Genomic DNA, 19,355 nt, shown 5'->3' with positions numbered 1-19,355 from the left:
TACTGGGGTATAGTGGCTTAATAAAGAGGAATTCCTGCCTCAGTAGCAAATATTCCGTGAAGGTGGGGAATATTGTATTAACGAGGTGGAATATATGGGCTCAAAGAGTCAAAGGTGTTAACTTGACCCTGAAACCATCCAGCATTAAACTCTTTTAAACAAGGTTTGGTATCAGAGACCTTAGCCTGCTTAGTACCATAGCAAACACATCATTCAAAACCCTTTAACCTTTTATTAAAGATACAGAAAAAAAGGGAAAACAGTTAAAGCATTTTAAATGTAAGATATTAAAGAAGGCTTTCATTGTAACAACACCCCTTTTCCCTTTCAGCTGGAGAGAGTTTTAAGAAGAAAGTTCCTACCTCCCCTCCTTGTTTCACAGTCTCTTAGATGGCATTACAGAGGGAAATAACTGTCTGTTCCGGGGGGAAGAGAGAATAAGTTAGTTGAGATGGCCTGTATCTGCTGCTGTTAAATCCGATCCCGTTTCTTAGAAGACAGAACAAACACATATACAAAAGGGAAAAGAATAGCAAAGATAGAAAATGCAGCTTCTGTCTAGGGTGTTGATTTTCACTTGCACCCTTGCTGCTGGAGAAACACAGATACAGCACGCAGTCTTGTCAGCCACTCAGAGACCTGACAAACTTGTACCACCATCAGGCTGTTTAGGGCATTGTATTTAGCTGTCTTTCTGGTCACAGTAGTGCTATAAAATATGCAGTTTTGGACAGCTAGCCAGACTCTTATTAGATGGAAGGAGAAAGAAAAGAAATAACACAGGGAAGGAAAAGGACCCATGGCGGGTGGTGAGGACCATATCTCATCCTATGTGATGTTTGGCATTTAGCTGGAGCCTGTGGAGATAAGTGGTGAGATCTGGCTCCTTTTTTGTGGCCTGATCTGGTCAGGACATCTCAGGATTAGGATGAAGAAGGTCTGGGGTCCTAGAAGACAGAGGGGATGTCTGCCATGATGGTGAAGCTCACTCCTTCCCCTTCTTTCAGTCAGCTAGTGTCATAGGCGCCGACTTCTGCTGGTGCCGGTGGGTGCTCGACCCCGCCCCACCCCCATTCCAACACTTTCTCCAAAGTCCCCACCCCAACTCTGCCCCCTCCCTGCCCCTATTCCAACCCTTTCCCCAAATCCCTGACCCGGCCCTGCCTCTTCCCCGCCTTCTCCTCTGAACGTGCCACATTCCCGCTCCTCCCCACTCCCTCCCAGAGCTTGTTACACCACAAAACAGCTGTTTTGCGGCGGCAAACACTGGGAGGAGAAGCGGGGACACGGCCTGCTCAGGAGGGGAGGCGAGGTCAGCTGGGGGAAGAGCACCCACCAATTTTTCCCCGGGGGTGCTCCAGCCCTGGAGCACTCATGGAGTCGGTACCTATGGCAAGTGTAACAGTTGCCTCTGTCTGTTTCTTCCATAAAGTCTTTGTTTTTTAAGAACCCCAAAAGGGAGTGATGGGTCTTTTTTCCTCTTCAATTAGCCTAATTTCTGACACACCCATTTTGGTTCATTGATTTCCAGTCTCACACTGTTCTTCTTTAGCAGGCATGATCATAATAAAGTCCTTGAATTATATCAGTAAGTCTTTTTGTTTGGACCAATTCAGTCTTTCTGTCTCTTTTTGCGCCTTTTCCCATCAACATTTGTTGTTATCGGTTACTGTGACATCTTAGGAGCTTTCACTCCTGAGCTTTCACAGTTGAGCTTACAATTAGGGTAAATTTGTCGGCCCAGTTATCACAACAGGACTTTTTAAAATAAGATAAATGCTGGGTCACTGTCCCATTGAATGAAGGGAATCCTCTAGCTTTACCCTTCTTTCTGCTTTCCTGACCAGTCCTCTCAGTCTGCCGTCCTCTCATGCTGCTGCCACTAGCCTAGCCCTTTGTGTCATCACAGAAGACTTCAATAAGCCAAGATCCCTTGCTGCGATTTCATCTGTCTCCATCCAAACCCACACAAGTAACAGTGCCTCCCCACTCCAGCAGTTTTGGCTTTGAATGAGATTGGTTGTATCTAAGGCTAAGTGAAACTCACTTTTAACTGGTGTGGGAGGAGGAAAGTCAGGAAGTTGTGTGGATCTGAGATTTTAGTTTTGTCCAATTTCTAATTCTTATCCAAAGAATTTCACCATCAGACGTTTCATTTGCAAGTGAGCTAAAATTTGACATGGTTATTGACATTCTGGTTTGGTTCTTTGCTGAGAACTCTTGTAGGGTGTTAGGGGGCTTATTCCTTCACCCACTTACTTCCCTGGTCCTTCTTGCATGAACAGAGAGCAACAATACCCAAAGTCCAAAGGTGCAAACTGAGTTGTCTGGCTCCTTCCACTCTCCTCTTAGAGTTCAAATACACAAGTGGGGCTGTGACACATGAAAGCATATGCCTTACCTTAATCACAAGAGTAGGCCCATTGAAGTCAATGGGATTCCTCCCTTGCTGAATTGGGACCCATGGCACTGTCAAATTATGGTAGCTCATGTATGAAAAATACTAATTGCCAAAACATATGAAGGTGTAGTTAGGCTCTGAAGTTTATAGTTAAGCACCTAAATCAGTAGCCTGCATTGATTTCAGTGGAAGCTGCTGAAGGGAGCTGATGGTAGCCATGATGCACCATGCTCTCCCATGGGCCTGCTGGTATGGCATGTGTACTACAAGCACAAAGGAAGGTGTTTTTTGGTGTTTCAAAACACAAGGCCACTGGCCAGCAGCTAGAGGCTTAGCAGTAAACACTAACGCATGTCTAATCTTAAAGGATGCTCCAGTAGGAATAAATAATATCCGTGCACATGTTAAATGTAAATAGCCAAACTAAAAGTTGGCTCCTAGCTTGAAAGCATTACCTGGTACTTCCAGAAAGAAGGACCGTGTCCTATCCCAAGCCATCTCATTGTCTTTCAAACAGCGATAGACCAGATCGAGCCCTCCTACAGGGAAACTGAGAGGAGAGAGAAACACTTATGAGGAATCTCTTGTGGAGCTTCCCCCAAGTTGTTCCTGTTGGGAAGATATCTTTTAGACTCTCCCCTCACTCAGCAACCCCCATGGCTACAATGAATCTCCAGGGGTTGCTCCAGGACCTCCTTTAAAGATGGTTCCCTGCTTTAGAGAGTCTGTGTTAGAAGGGATAATATAGCCCCAAGTTTCTCTTTATGAGCAATCTGTGCTGGGGGAAAGATGGGTATTCTCCAGCCCACCTGTCCCATAGTGGGCTTGCACACTGCCCACTCTTGCCCTCCTAATCCCCACCTCACTACACAGATCCTGATCTCACAGACCGACTTCTGTAGAGTCCTGGGAAGGGGTGTCGGGGCTGAGGGGGGCTGGGGACAGCCATGTACAGAAGGCCCTTGTCCCTGAATATCAGGGTCACGTGGGAGAGCTATAACCTGTTCCATAGTTCTCATTGTTGTGCAGAACAAGAAGGAAACTGACAGGAAGAGAGTCCCCAGCCGCCCTTTCAGGATACTGAGAAGAGTCCCCAGCTAGCTTTGTAGCGATGCTTCATTGCTCTCTAGAGAGCATGAAATCTTGTTTTCTATCATAGGAGCCAAACCGGGAGCTGCTTAACACTCCTGGCTCCGTTTTGAAATGGAAAGAGGCATTGGGTCACATAGTGCTGCTGAAAGGGTGATGAGAATAGGAGGGGATGGAGAGTCTGGCCAGCGCGATGAACCCAAAAACCACAGCAGCAAATAGTCAAGAGAAATAAGAATTGAAACACTTTGGACTCTCAGTTGTGGCTAAGAGGAGTTTTATCACCCTAACTCTTCTCTTTCTGCCACAATCCACTTCATACCATCGAAGGAGATGGTACAGAACATCCCTCCAACAGCCTGAAATTTCCGATTGAGGAGCTGGTCTGAAAGCAATGAACCACAGCAGGATGTGTCTTCCTTGGTCACTAGTGCCCATAATGCTGAATGTACCTGAGGCATGCCCTGCTGGTTCAGGTATACTCATTGCTTGCTTAAGTAGAAGATAGTTTGTTGGCAAAGTTATTTTTAAGTAGCAGGAGAAGGAAGCCCACATTGACCGCAACATTAGCAAAAGAAACAGAAGGCGGCAGCGGTCAGAAAGCAGAACTGTTTGGGGTTAGGCTATGCATGTGGATTTGAGCACAGAAATACTGCTATTCCAGCCCTGTAGCCACAAGTGCTGCGGTTACTGATACACTCACTGGAGAGCACACTGCACTTAATGGAGAGATTCCTCTGTAGGAGTAAAGCGAGTTGCTGAACATGATTCTCTCTCTGTAATCCAAGCAGGTTGCAAGGGGGCATGGAACATGGAAGGAAAAGATATAACAGCAGTTGGATTTCTTGTTGCTAAAAGATCATGAAAAAAGTCCTAAATGCCAACAAAACATCCAATCGTGTGATGAGGGATGAGACACCCGAATATGAGCCTTCAGACATCTCTAAAAATATGTTACATTTTCACATTACAGACAAGGTGGGCAATATGTTCCATACACAACAGCAAATGTTCCAAAAGCAGCTGGGATACAAGGAATTAACACAACACTGCCAGGCAGGTGTACTGTGCAAATGCTATCTTTGAGAAAGTGGATAAAGATGCTGCCAGACACAGGCTATTGACAATAGGGAGAAGTGAAGATCATAAAACTAGCCATACTGTTCATAAGCAAGAGTTTCTAAGCTATGCCAAGCTTTTCCATTCCACGCCTTTGTGCCAAAGTGAGGTGCCATCCCGGCAGCACAGAATCAGACAAAGAAAAACACAACAGCAACTTCAAAAAGAAAACCAGTCAGCAACAATCATTCAGTCCGCCTGGCGAGGTTGTCAGGTCAGAAGGGAGATCAATGGGATGAATAAAGCCGCTGCCAAAATTCAGGTAGTTTTTCGAGGCTACAGGACACGACAGGAATTGCCTCTTGGATTTAACACATATGGCAAGGATGAAGGCCTACAATTAGAAAAGAAAAGGAGAGCAGAAAGCAAGAAAAAGCTATTTCCACTCATTCTAAGGTTTGATCAACTGTGGGATTGGGACTCCAGGACAACAAGTAACATCACTAAAAGTGACAGTTTAAGAAGCCACTACAAGACTAACAAAAGAGAAGCCACCTTCTTTATGCCCATCGCAATCTTCCCGAAAGTAGAATCTTCACTCAAAAGGAAAGGTTTTGTGTTGCCTAGTGACTTACCTACACTAAATGTCTTTGAAAGCAGGACACAGCAGCATGGGATCTCTCATGCTGCAATTCAAATCCAAGCTGCATGGAGGGGGCATCAGGCCAGAAAGAAGATGAGGGAAATAGAAAGGCAAGCTAAGATAAAGGCAGAGGAGAGCCAGCCCTTTTCTGATGGCTGTAAAAACAGTCCTGAGAGCTGTGAGGAACAGCATATGTCAGGAGCAGCTGCTGTTGCAGAAATTCAGTCTTCAACTCCTGAGCAAAAAGACCCAGTGCAGGAACCCGAACAGGACTCCTCCTCCGTAAAAGAGGAACCTAGTAAGGAAAGGAAAGGCACTAATACAGAGGGCAGTGTTTCAGAGTAACAGCCGTGTTAGTCTGTATTCGCAAAAAGAAAAGGAGTACTTGTGGCACCTTAGAGACTAACCAATTTATTTGAGCATAAGCTTTCGTGAACTACAGCTCACTTCATCGGATGCATCTGTTAGAAATATTAACATATACACCATTGTGAAGGGTGTGCCAGCTTCTAGAAGACCCCCATCGCCATACGAGCGTCCAGTCCTAATGCAATAGTGCAGGGATATCACCGAGACATGAGCAGAGGGACGCAGGGGGTCTACACTGTCAAAAATCACTGTGATCCCAGGCCTCCTCAACTTGTTGTTCAAATACACATGGTGGAGAAGGAAAATAATCCAAGCACTCCTTCTTAATAATGGTAAAGAGGAAATAAAAGCTGCACCTAATTCACATTGTGCAAGGGTTTATTTGAATGAGAAGGTCTGTTTGTTGAATGACTTCTGGGAAGCTACTATTCCCTTCTGTTAATTTCCTCTACTAGTTGTCCCCACCAGCATCCCAGCTGCTGAACCCTCCTGCTATGTTGCCTGACAAATACCTGCTCACTTCATCATAGGAAAGCATCCCTCTCTAATTCCTCTGCTCCATCTCAGACACTCCCAGCTGTCGAACCTTCCCATTAACCCCAAGACAAATATCTGCTTCCTCTTCCTAGCTGCTTCTGTAACCCCAACTAGTGGCTGGCCCACATCAGAGGTTTATAAATCTATTATTGCTTCTAGCTAATTAGCTATGTGCTTTAGCTTAAGTGAGAGCATCTCATGGTTTTAGCTCCAAGGTCTGTGGGCCCCAAGTGGGGTCAGTTACACTGTCTTCTAGACAGTTATCTCATTGATGTTATTATTTGTATAGGTCCCACCTGAGACTGGAGCCCTGTTGGGCAGTACTATACATACATATGGTAAGAGACAGTCCCTGTTCCAAAGAGCTTTCACTTGAAACAGAATAAAGGTGGAAAAAAGGAAATACTAGAATCACCATTTTACAGATGGGGAACTAAGGCACAGAAAGATTAAGTGATTTGATCAAGGTCATTCAGTAAGTCTGTAGCAGAGCTGAGGAGTGAATCCAGGTCACCTGAGTCCCAGGCCACGTTTCTCTAAAGATATGTATTTTAAAATTTAAAACAGATTTTTGGAGTAAAACCCTTTAATAAACAAACAGAATCATAGAATTGTAGGACTGGAAGGGACCTCGAGAGGTCATCTAATCTAGTGCCCTGTACTAAGGGCAAGACTAAGTATTATCTAGAGTAGCGTTTCTTAAACTGGGGTCCGCGGACACCTAGGAGTCCGTGAGGGTACTCCAGGGGATCCACCGGCCCAGCTGATCAACTCCTCCCCCTCCCTCCCAGTGCCTCCTGCATGCTGGGAAACAGCTGTTCAGGAGGTGCTGGGAGGGAGGAGTTGATTAGTGGGGCCAGTGGACCCCCTGGAGTACTCTTGGTTCCCTGGCATGCAGGAGGCGCTGGGAGGGAGGGGGAGGAGCGCGAAGGGGGTGTGCTTGGAGGAGGGGGTGGAAAGAGGTGGGGTGGGGGTGAGGCCTCGGGTGAAGGGGTGGAGTGGGGGTGGGGCCTGGGGCTGAGTGGTAGGCTTGGGGGTCTGTGGAAAGTTTTAAGTCAAAATGGGGGTCCTCGGGTTGCTAAAGTGTGAGAACCGCTAATCTAGACCATCCCTGACAGGTGTTGGTCTAACCTGCTCTTAAAAATTTCCTTAACATAAGTGATTTTTTGGGTGACCTGCCACTCACACAAATCTTTGCAGCGTCTTTCCAGATTTCAACCATTTTTGAGGAAAATTGAATTACATTTTAAAAATGTAAACCTTTTCAGAGGGGAAGGGCATACAGGCCTGATCCAAAGTCAGCTGAAGACAATGGAAGGCCTTTGAATCAGGCTCTATGGCTATAATTCAATCAGCATGAACTTTGAGTGATTTACTAATGTCATCAGAATTTAAAAAGAGAATATAGGATTTAAGCTAAATTTTCAAACCTGGGGGCCTAAAGTTAAGCACCTACATAAAAGTGGCCTGATTTTCAGAGGTGCTAAGCGCCCTGGGAACTGTGCATGCTCAGGTCTTCTGAAAATCAGGCCACTTTTTTGTAACTTCCTAAATAAGTATTTTGGGGATGGGATTTTCAAAGGAGATTAAGGGAGCAAGGCAGCGAAATACCACTGAATTTCATTCCAGATCCCAGCATAGGTGCCTAGATTTGGGCACTCCTGTTTAAAAATGTTGGTCATGATTTATATGTAATTTATATGTAATTTTGGGATACATTATTTAATAATTACTTAATAATAACATTTTTGATCACCAAGAAGTCAACTAATTTTGAGTTATTTGGGCTTCTGTATGTCTGCCTTATAATGCGGCCTTTCATTTAATCATAATAATAATAATAATAATAATTAATATAACATAGGCCATTTCATATACTATATGTGTGGCAAAAAATAGAGCAACTGGAAGGAGTATCCCATTTTAAATGTGCATTAACGATAATTTGACAGTCACTGTAATTTCATCTCAAATCCACGAGGTGTCCCCATTTCCCCTTGCAGAACTTGCTGAGCTAATCTACATGTTCACCCCCCTGCAGAGTCCAGTACTTTGCTTTTCCCACCAAAATACAAGACATGATAAATCTCTTCATTAGAGCTGGCATTGCTGACATAACCAGGGTCATACATTTGTGCAAAATTTTCAAGCTTTGACAAATGGAGGGTATCTGCAGAATAATTTTTTAGCAGGTTTTGTGGCATCCATCAGCAACGTGGAAAAGTTGCACAGAATGATCATCCTAGGCCCAGATTTTCAAACCTAGGTGCCTAAAGTTAGATTCCCAAATTACACTTCATGTGAATATTCACACTGAGTTGATGGGACCTGCCATGTGCAGGAAGTTAAACACATCCAGGTTTGCAGAAGCAGGGCCTCAGTCTCCTAAGTAAAAGTGTCCTGATCTTTTAAGAATCAAGGCCTGGTCTACACTGTAGAGTTAAAAGAAAAGGAGGACTTGTGGCACCTTAGAGACTAACCAATTTATTGGAGCATGAGCTTTCGTGAGCTACAGCTCACTTCATCGGATGCATACTGTGGAAATTGCAGAAGACATTATATACACAGACACCATGAAACAATACCTCCTCCCACCCCACTCTCCTGCTGGTAATAGCTTATCTAAAGTGATCATCAAGTTGGGCCATTTCCAGCACAAATCCAGGTTTTCTCACCCTCCGCCCCCCCACAGACAAACTCACTCTCTTGCTGGTAATAGCCCATCCAAAGTGACCACTGTCTTCACAATGTGTATGATAATCAAGGTGGGCCATTTCCTGCAGAAATCCAGGTTCTCTCACCCCCTCACCCCCCTCCAAAAACCACACACACAAACTCACTCTCCTGCTGTTTGGGGGGGGGGGGGGGGGAGGGGTGAGAAAACCTGGATTTGTGCTGGAAATGGCCCACCTTGATTATCATGCACATTATAGGGGGAGTGGTCACTTCGGATGAGCTATTGCCAGCAGGAGAGTGAGTTTCTGTGTGTATGGGGGTGGGGGAGTGAGAAAACCTGGATTTGTGCTGGAAATGGCCCACTTTGATTTTCATGCAGGTTGTAAGGAGAGTGGTCACTTTGGATAGGCTATTACCAGCAGGAGAGTGAGTTTGTGTGTGTGGTTTTTGGAGGGGGGTGAGGGGGTGAGAGAACCTGGATTTCTGCAGGAAATGGCCCACCTTGATTATCATACACATTGTGAAGACAGTGGTCACTTTGGATGGGCTATTACCAGCAAGAGAGTGAGTTTGTCTGTGGGGGGGCGGAGGGTGAGAAAACCTGGATTTGTGCTGGAAATGGCCCAACTTGATGATCACTTTAGATAAGCTATTACCAGCAGGAGAGTGGGGTGGGAGGAGGTATTGTTTCATGGTGTCTGTGTATATAATGTCTTCTGCAATTTCCACAGTATGCATCCGATGAAGTGAGCTGTAGCTCACGAACGCTCATGCTCCAATAAATTGGTTAGTCTCTAAGGTGCCACAAGTCCTCCTTTTCTTTTTGCGAATGCAGACTAACACGGCTGTTACTCTGAAAACTGTAGAGTTAGGTCGATGCAAGAGTGTCTACACTAAAATTTCACTCCCACTGATGTAACTCACCTGCTATGCCGATATAAATACTCCATCTCCATGGGCGGCATAGGGTTTAGACTGATGTAATTAGGTTGACGCAGTATCAGTGTAGATACTGTGTTACTTACATCGGCTGTTAGTGGCATCCAGGAGCTGTCCCACAGTGCCCCACCTTCACCACTCTGGTCAATGTTTTGAACTCTGCTGCCCAGCGGCCAGGTACACAGGAAGCCACCCTGTGAATTTATGAAATTGCATTTCCTGTTTGCCTGGCTTGGAGAGCTCACCTAGCAACTCTTGAGCACATCTAGCAACTGCCCAGCTGACCATGCTAGCTCCACGCTGCAGACGCGCTTCTGCTTGGAGAGCAGAGGATATGTTGGATCTCCTGGGTCTATGGGGAGAAGAGGCTTTGCCGTGCACACACAGCTCCAGTCCAGCTGTAGAAACATTGACATCTACAAGCAGATTGCTCAGGGCATGGGGGAGAAGGGCTACAAGACTAGGGACCAGCAGCAGTGCTGCTTGAAAGCCCAGGAGCTTCAGCAGGCATACCAGAAGGGCAAGGGAGACTAAGAAGCGTTCAGGTGCAGAGCTGCAGACCTGCTTCTTTTACAAAGAGCTGCATGTCATCCTTGGCGGAGACCTCACCACCACCCCAAAAGCTCCCTGGATACTTCGGAGGAACCTGAGCCGAGGCAGTCCAACCAGTCCCGACAGTCAAGCTCGAGTGAGCCTGAAGTAGGGGAAGGAACCTCTGTAAGTTATGCTGTTTGCTTTGAAATGACAGGGACGGAACCCGCAAAGTAGCAGGACACATCTGATGATTTACTCTTTTTTACTTATGCTAGATGAGGTAATGAAACAACCAGTAAAGGCAGAGTTGCTATCTGAAGCTCATCCCGCTCTAGGGTTAGGCAGTGGGGGGCCCACAGAACACTCTATTTATGTGCACAGGGATGTCCTGTGCATCCTCCGTAGAGATCTTGAGGAAACTTTTCTGCAGGTACTCTGCAATCCTCTGCCAAAGGTTTCTGGGGAGGGCTACCTTATTTCTTCTGCCATCGTAGGACACTTTCTCATACCACTCAGCAATTCAGCAGGCACCACTGCAGCACACAGGCTAGCAGCATAAGGTCCCGGGCGGCAACCTGATGCCTGAAGAAGCTGTTCCCTTTCAGCCTCCATTACCCTCAGGAGTGAGATATTGGCTAAAATCAGCACCGCCTGTGGAAAACAGTGCCAGTATTTAGTTCAGTTTCCCTATCTGCATATACTCATGCCTGTGAGGTACCCCCTGCCTTATTGTCCCAACTCGCCGCCGCCTCCCCCTCTGGGCCATACTCACCATGGCTGGGACTACCGTTGTGATCTATAAATCCCAAGGACAAGTGAGAATGTAGTGCTGGTAACCTGTGTGGATCAAAGGGAGTGAGTTCAGTATACCAAATTTCCTTTTATATTTTGAATACACTCACTATAGTACCTCTGAATGCATCCGATGAAGTGAGCTGTAGCTCACGAAAGCTTATGCTCAAATAAATTTGTTAGTCTCTAAGGTGCCACAAGTACTCCTTTTCTTTTTGCAAATACAGACTAACACGGCTGCTACTCTGAAACCTATAGTACCTCTGTGCGTTGCATCTTTTGCAGCTGGAAATGTGGCCTTGAGGGTCTCTCCATCCACACCAGCAGAGCGGCTCAGCCAGATAAGGAGGAGAAGGAAGAGGATGTGGGATGACATGTTCCAAAAGATCCTGCAAGCCTCTGCTGCTTCGGATACCGAGCACAGGGCTTGGAGGATCACCCTCACGGACAGCTGGCCAAGGATAGAGCAGAGAGGAAAAAGGCGCAGGAAAAGGAGAGGGACGTGCTGCAGGAGATGCTAGCACTTCTCAGGCAGCAAACAGACACGCTGGAGACTCTTGCTGACCTTCAGGTTCAACAATCCCCTGCTCGCCTCCCTCTGCAGCCCATAAAGAACTGCCTTCTGGAACCTCCCTACCCCCCCCCACCCCCCACATTCCATGTGGCATCCGGGGCCACTGCACTACCTCTCCTCCCCAAGGGAGAGTACAGGCAATCACAGCTGCTCAGACACTGACCTGTGAAAGACACGCTTGGTGTGTTTCTGAAATGACTGTTCTTTGCCCTTTACAAGTTCTTTCCCCTGTATTTATTACATTTTCTTAAGTTACAAAAGTATCTGTTGTTCTTCAAGTGTTTGATCATGTTGATTCCAATCAGGTGTGTGCGCACGTGCACGGTATCCGGAAGATTTTTCCCATAGCCTCATCCGTCGGGTTGTTCCAAGCACCCCCTGGAGTTGAGCCTTCATGGCACTCAATATAGAGCTCTACCAACCCACTACCCTCTCAGTTCCTTCCTACCGATAGTTACGGTGCCTGGAACTTCCTGTAGTCTTGCTTTAGCAAGCGCATTAAACTCCAGCTGTTTGTACATAGTTAGTTTATCTTGGTAGTTAGAGTTGTTGGGGGTCTCTACCCCCTTCCGACTTCCCGGAGCCGTGGTATGCCACGGTCCCTGGTGTTTAAAAACTGTGTGGTCTGCTTGAAGTGCATGCCAAAGAGTGATCCACACTCCTCATGTTTATGGTGCCTAGGGGAGGGTCACCAAAAGGATCGCTGTAAAATCTGCTGCGAGTTCCGCCCTAGAACTCTTAAAGAAAGGGAGCAGTGGCTAAAAGTGATCCTCATGGAGGCAGCTCTACACCCCCATTCGGACCCGGGCTCAGGGGACCTGCTCTGAACCCGTCCTTGTCAACGCGGAGTGCCTTGGCGCCGTCATCGAGTTCGGTGCCAAGAAAGGACTCGTCCCGGGACGTTCGGCACCCGCACGGCACCTCCCGAGGCCCAGTGGAGAGCAGGCACCACTCTCACTCGCTGGTGCCTCAGAAGAAAAAGAAGCCGGACAGTCGGTCACCTCTGGCTAAATCTAACGTAGGGAGACCCCAGGTGGGCGACAGCTTGAGATCCCCCGTTAGGGCCACATTGGCTCCTGCCCAGGCAAGGCAGTTGCCCCGCACGTTCACCGGTCCCTACGGGCCAGCAGCTGCCACTTCCTTTGACGCCGGAAGTTTTCGAAGCTGCTCAGGATCTGCTGCACCTTACAGCGCCATTCTCGCTCCCTAGGAGGGAGGAACCTCTGGCGTTGGCGATCCCACCCCGCCCCCAGGTGCAGTCAAGAGGAAAGCTGGCAATGATGTCCAGGCATTCCCCCTCTCCATGTCCTTCGGCACTGGCCCACTCGGACAGAGAGCCTAGTCGCTCCCCAAGCTCTTGACATTTGAGGCAGCGAAGCTCGGCTCCTCCGTGGCCTTCAGTCATGGAGACCTCGGAGTCAGAGTCTGACTCCTACCACTCTCGGGGGAGTAGGAGCTGACAATCAAGGTCAAGGCGAGACAGGCGAGAGCCCCAGCTGTGGCCACCGCAATGGCAGAATCCACCACAGTGGCCATTCTGGACCCCCTGAGCCTTTCACCAAAGCCAGGGAGGGATCCGAGGGCACCGCTCCGCAGCATCTTCAGTGGCCTCAGCCATATGCGTCCTGCCATCAACCATGCAGTCTGCCTTGGCGCCTACCCACACGCCAAATCCATTGGCTGTGGCACCATCACTGGCACCGGCCTCGGCACTGACAACTCTTTCAACCTTGGTGCCGACAGCGTTCTCGGCGCCGACTGCTGTGCTGGTGCCAACAGCATTTTCGGCACCGCGGCACTGACAGCGGCACAGACAATGGCCCCGCCACCTTCGTCAGCTCAGGCAGCTGGTTCGGCACCGGCTCCACCGGCGGTACCATCAGTGTCTCCGGTGCCTGTACCAACACCGAGGGCAGGGATAACATACAGAGGGCCCTAGACAAATTAGAGGATTGGGCAAAAAGAAATCTGATGAGGTTCAACAAGGACAAGTGCAGAGTCCTGCACTTAGGATGGAAGAATCCCATGCACCGCTACAGAGTAGGGACCGAATGGCTCAGCAGCAATTCTGCAGAAAAGGACCTAGGCGTTACAGTGGACAAGAAGCTGGATATGAGTCAACAGTGTGCCCTTGTTGCCAAGAAGGCCAATGGCATTTTGGGATGTATATGTAGGGGCATTGCCAGCAGATCGAGGGACGTGATCGTTCCCCTCTATTCGACATTGGTGAGGCCTTATCTGGAGTACTGTGTCCAGTTTTGGGCCCCACATTACAAGAAGGATGTGGAAAAATTGGAAAGAGTCCAGCGGAGGGCAACAAAAATGATTAGGGGTCTGGAACACATGACTTCTGAGGAGAGGCTGAGGGAACTGGGATTGTTTAGTCTGCGGAAGAGAAGAATGAGGGGGGATTTGATAGCTGCTTTCAGCTACCTGAAGGGGGGTTCCAAAGAGGATGGATCTAGACTGTTTTCAGTGGTAGCAGATGACAGAACGAGGAGTAATGGTCTCAAGTTGCAGTGGGGGAGGTTTAGGTTGGATATTAGGAAAAACTTTTTCACTAGGAGGGTGGTGAAGCACTGGAATGCGTTACCTAGGGAGGTGGTGGAATCTCCTTCCTTAGAAGTTTTTAAGGTCAGGCTTGACAAAGCCCTGGTTGGGATGATTTAGTTGGGGATTGGTCCTGCTTTGAGCAGGGGGTTGGACTAGATGACCTCCTGAGGTCCCTTCCAACCTGATATTCTATGATTCTATGATTGACAGCCCCGGCACTGACAGTTGCTCCATCGGCACCGACATTCCCCCCGAGAGTAGTGGGACCCCTTGGGATCTGATGGCGGGAATCATCTGCTGTTTATAGCCGCTCCTCCTCCTCATCTCTGGATGAGGCATTGGCAGGCACAGCCATAGCCCCGGTGCTTGAGGACAACAGGGTATTACAACAGTTGCTGCGAAGGGCTGCTCAGGGTCTGGGCATTAAGGCTGAGGAGGTGGTCGAGGAGGTTGATCCCATGGTGGATACCCTCACCCCCTCAGGAGCTTCTCCTATTGCCCTACCACTGATTAAGACTATTGTAGACACCACCAAGACCCTGTGGCAGATCCCAGCTTCCTTGCCATCCACTGCCAAGTGCAATGAGAGGCGTTATTTTGTGCCCTCCAAGGGGTATGAACATTTGTACTCCCACCCACCTCCCAACTCTCTTGTCATGGCCGCTGCTAATCAGCACGAGCAGCAGGGTTTCCAGGGGCCCTCCCCTAAAAACAGGGAGGCTAAGTGCCTAGACCTTGTCGGGAAAAAGGTCTATTCTACAGAGAGTCCCCAGCACCGTATTTCGAACCAGCAGGCCATCATCAGCAGGTACTTGTATAACACCTGTGCGGCGATGGCTAAATTTTCGGAGCTCCTCCCATCAGACTCCCAAGTCAAGTTCTCGGCCTTGGTGGAGGAGGGGAAGCTAGTCTCCTGTGCTTCCCTCCAGGCCGCGTTGGATGGTGCTGGCTCCAAGTCTTGGGGCTCCCTTATGAGGTCCAACAGACTATTCAGGACCTCCCATTTGAGGGTGTGACTCTTTTCTCTGAAAAGACAGACAAGAGGCTGCATAGTCTGAAAGACTCACCTCAGGTCTTTGGGCCTGCACCCTCCTGCCACGCAGCGGAAACACTTTAGGCCGCAACCTCCTCTGAGGTTCTATCAGCAGAACTGCCAGGATGGTTCTCGGAAGAGGAACAGGAGTGGCAGGAAAAGACAACATCTGTCCTTAGACCAGGGCTCTGGCCAACCCAAACCACCTTCCAGCCCCAAACTGGCCTTTTGAAGGTGCGGTTGAGGACAGTGCACCAGAACAAAAACTGGATCTACCTCGCCTTACCTTTTCCTCCCGACTGTCCCCTTTCTACCGTGCATGGTCCCGTATCACCTCGGACCGCTGGGTGCTCCGCACCATAGAGAGGGGATCCTCCATCCAATTCTTTGCTCTTCTGCCCTTCCACCCTCCTTCCCCATCCCTCTTCAGGGACGCTTCTCATGAGCAGCTCCAGGAGGTACAGTCCCTCCTATCTCTATGGGCAGTGGAGGAGGTTCCTCAGGAGCACAGGGGTGAGGGCTTTTATTCCAAAGGCAGCCTCAGGCCTATCTTGGACCTGTGAGAACTCAACAAGTTCATGAAGAAACTCAAGTTCCGCATGGTCTCTTTGGCTTCCATCATCCCTTCCTTGGATCCAGGGGACTGGTATGCCACCCTCGACTTGAAGGACCCATGTTTTCATATCGCAATTACTCAGCCCCACAAGAAATACCTAAGGTTTGTGGTCAACAGTACCGACTACCAATTTACTGTCCTTTGGCCTGTCAGCAACACCTCCAGTATTCACCAAGTGCATGGCAGTCATCGCTGCGTTTCTGCACAGGCACCAGTTACAGGTGTTTCTGCACCTCGACGACTGGCTGATCAGGGGCCGCTCCAGGACCCAAGTGGAAACTCAGGTCAGATTCATCAGAGCCACCTTCAACAACCTGGGTCTCCTTCCAAACGAAGCAAAATTGACTCTGTCCCCCATCCAGAGGATAGAGTTTATTAGGGGCAGTACTGGACTCAACCCAAGCTGGGGCATACCTGCCGGAAGCGAGGTTTCAGGCTCTGACCAATATTATTTGAGGCCTCAGATAGTTTCCCACCACCACAGCGAGGAACTGCCTGAAGCTTCTCAGACACATGGTTGCCTGTACCTACGTGGTGTAGCATGTCAGACTCAGGCTTCGACCTCTTCAGTCGTGGCTTGCATCAGTGTATCGCCCAGCGCGGGACAGCTTGGACAGGATAGTGACACTGCCTCACCTGGTCCTTGACTCCCTTCTGTGGTGGCTCAACCCTCAGGAGGTATGGTCAGAGGTCTCCTTCGCCACTCCACAGCCGTCTCTGTCGCTAATGACGGACATGTCAGACTTGGGCTGGGGAGCACATCTGGGAGACTGCAGGACTCAAGGCCTCTGGTCTCAGGCGGATCTAGGTCTCCACATCAATGTCAGAGAGCTCAGAGTGGTGTGCATAGCATATCCAGACCTTCAGGGCCTGCTTAATGGGACAATGTATATCAGTCATGATGGACAATACAATAGCAATGTTCTATATCAACAAACAGGGGGGTGCACGCTCCTCTCCCCTGTGCCAGGAAGCCCTCATGCTGTGAGACTTCTGTGTAGAACATTCAATTCACCTGCAGGTGTCATACCTCCCCGGGGTGCAGAACGAGCTGGTGGACCACCTCAGCAAGTCGTTTCACAGCCACAAGTGGTCCCTTCGCCCAGATGTCGTGATTTCAATCTTCCAGAGGTGGGACTTTCCCCAGATAGACATATTCACCATGCGACATAACAGGAAGTGCCAGCAGTTCTGCACTTTCCAGAATCACAGCCTGGGCTCCAGTGCGGACACTTTCCTCCTCCATTGTGGAGGTTCTCTCCTATATGCCTTTCCGCCCATACCACCTGTTTACAAGGTGCTCCTCAAGATCCAGAGAGAACGAGCTCAGGTCCTATTGATAGGGCCAGGCTGGTGCAATCAGCACTGGTACACATCTCTCCTAGACATGTCAGTGGAAACCCCTGTCACCCTGCTGCTCTTCCCGGACCTTCTGACACAAGATCACTGTCGTCTTCAACATCCGAACCTCGAGTCACTTTGCCTCACGGCATGGAAGCTCCATGGTTGAACCCAATGGAGCTTTCCTGTTCAGACCAGGTTAGACAGGTCCTCCTTGGCAGCAGAAAACCCTCTATGAGAGCCACCTACCTTGCCAAGTGGAAGAGATTTTCAACCTGGTCAGCGCAGCGCCATTCGTCCCCAATGCTAGCCTCAGTGCCGCTCATTCTGGGCTACCTCCTCCATCTGAAGCAGCAGGGGCATTCGTTGTCATTAATAAGGGTGCACTTAGCTGCCATCTTGGCCTTCCACTTGGGCACGGAGGGCCACTTTGTGTTTGCTAACCCTATGGTCAGACAGTTCTTAAAAGGGCTCGACAGGCTATACCATAATGTGCATCAGCCTGTCCCTGCCTGGGAACCTCAACCTGGTTCTTTCTAGGCTCATGGGACTCCCCTTTGAACCGTTAGCAACGTGCTCCCTGCTCTACCTCTCTTACAAGGTGGCGATAACCTCGGCCAGGAGGGTGTCTGAGCTCAGGGCCCTGATGTCAGACTCCCTACACCGTGTTCTGTAAGGACAAGGTGCAGCTCAGGTCTCATCCTGCTTTCCTCCTGAAGGTTGTATTGCAGTTTCACATCAACGAGGATGTCTTTCTCCTGGTATTCTACCCTAAATCGCATTCCAGCAGCAGGGAGCAGAGGCTCCACTCTCTGGATGTTCACAGGGCGCTAGCTTTCTACATCGAAAGAACAAAGCCATTTAGAAAATCGGTCCAGCTGTTCGTGGCAGTGGCAAACAGAATGAAGAGCCTACCGTGTCCTCACAATGCATCTCGTCAAAGATCACATCCTCCATATGCAAGTGTTACAACCTGGCAGGTGTTCCTGCGCCTCCAATTACTATGCACTCCACCAGGGCGCAGGCTTCATTAACATCGTTCCTGGCTCAGGTTCCCCCTCAGGAAATCTGCAGGGCAGCAACGTGGTCCTCCGTCCATACTTTCGCCACGCACTATGCGATTACCCAACAGGCCAGAGATAATGCGGCCTTTGGACAAGCAGTGCTGCAATCAGTGGACAACTCCGGCCCCACCACCTAAACTTGGGCTTGTGAGTCACCTGATTGGAGTCGACATGAACAAGCACGTGAAGAAGAAAAAACAGTTACCTTCTTGTAACTGTTGTTCTTCGAGATGTGTTGTTCATGTCCATTCCAATACCCACCCTCCGTCCCCTGTCAGAGTAGCCGGCAAGAAGGAACTGAGGGAGTGGTGGGTCGGCATGGCGCGACTCCGGGGGCGCCCAGACTGACCTGACGGATGGGAAAAATAGCCGCCTATGGGAAAAATCTTCCAGCTACCGTTCACGTGCGCACGCACGCACCTGATTGGAATGGACATGAACAAGCACTCGAAGAAGAACAACAGTTTCGAGAAGTGAGTAACTGTTTTTTCCCATGGGTATGGAAGAAAAGTCTAGTTATGGAAACTTAATTCATCTTTACTAGTTCACAATGTGTGCTGGCTGGGGCAGACATCATTCACAGATAATAGTTAGAGGTTCATTTGCATTGTTATATTACTACTACACACACCACTCACTACAAGCTTCATCCTGGAGTGGAAAAGAGCAATGCCAGGTAGAACACACTGCAGCAACACACATTACTGTGACTCGCTATTGAAATGGTCTTTCAAAGCCTCCCTGAGCTGAATAGCTCTCTACTGAGCTCTTCTTATAGCTCTGGCTGCTCAAAATCAGCAGACAGCCGTTCCACCTCCCCTGTCCACCCTGGGAGAAACTTTCCCCTCTTTGCTTCTCAGGTATTATATAAGACACAGCAGGAGCTGTAACCGTTGGGATATTTTTCTCACTGAGGTCCAATCTCAAGAGCAGACAGTGACAGCGACCTTTCAAATGACCAAAGGCACATTCAACTGTCATTCTCCATCTGCTGAGCCTGTAGTTGAAGTGCTCCTTCTTGGTGTTAAGGGGGAGCAAGGAGTAGGCTTGGTCTCCCAGGATCACTCTTGGCATTTCAGCATCCCCAGTGGTAATCCACTGGTCTGGAAGAAAGTCCCTGCTTGCAGCTTTCTGA

This window comes from Chelonia mydas, chromosome 5, assembly GCF_015237465.2.
Source record: "Chelonia mydas isolate rCheMyd1 chromosome 5, rCheMyd1.pri.v2, whole genome shotgun sequence".
In the NCBI taxonomy this organism is placed as follows: domain Eukaryota; kingdom Metazoa; phylum Chordata; order Testudines; family Cheloniidae; genus Chelonia; species Chelonia mydas.
The sequence above is the reverse complement of the archived record's forward strand: the minus strand, read 5'-3'. Positions refer to the sequence as shown.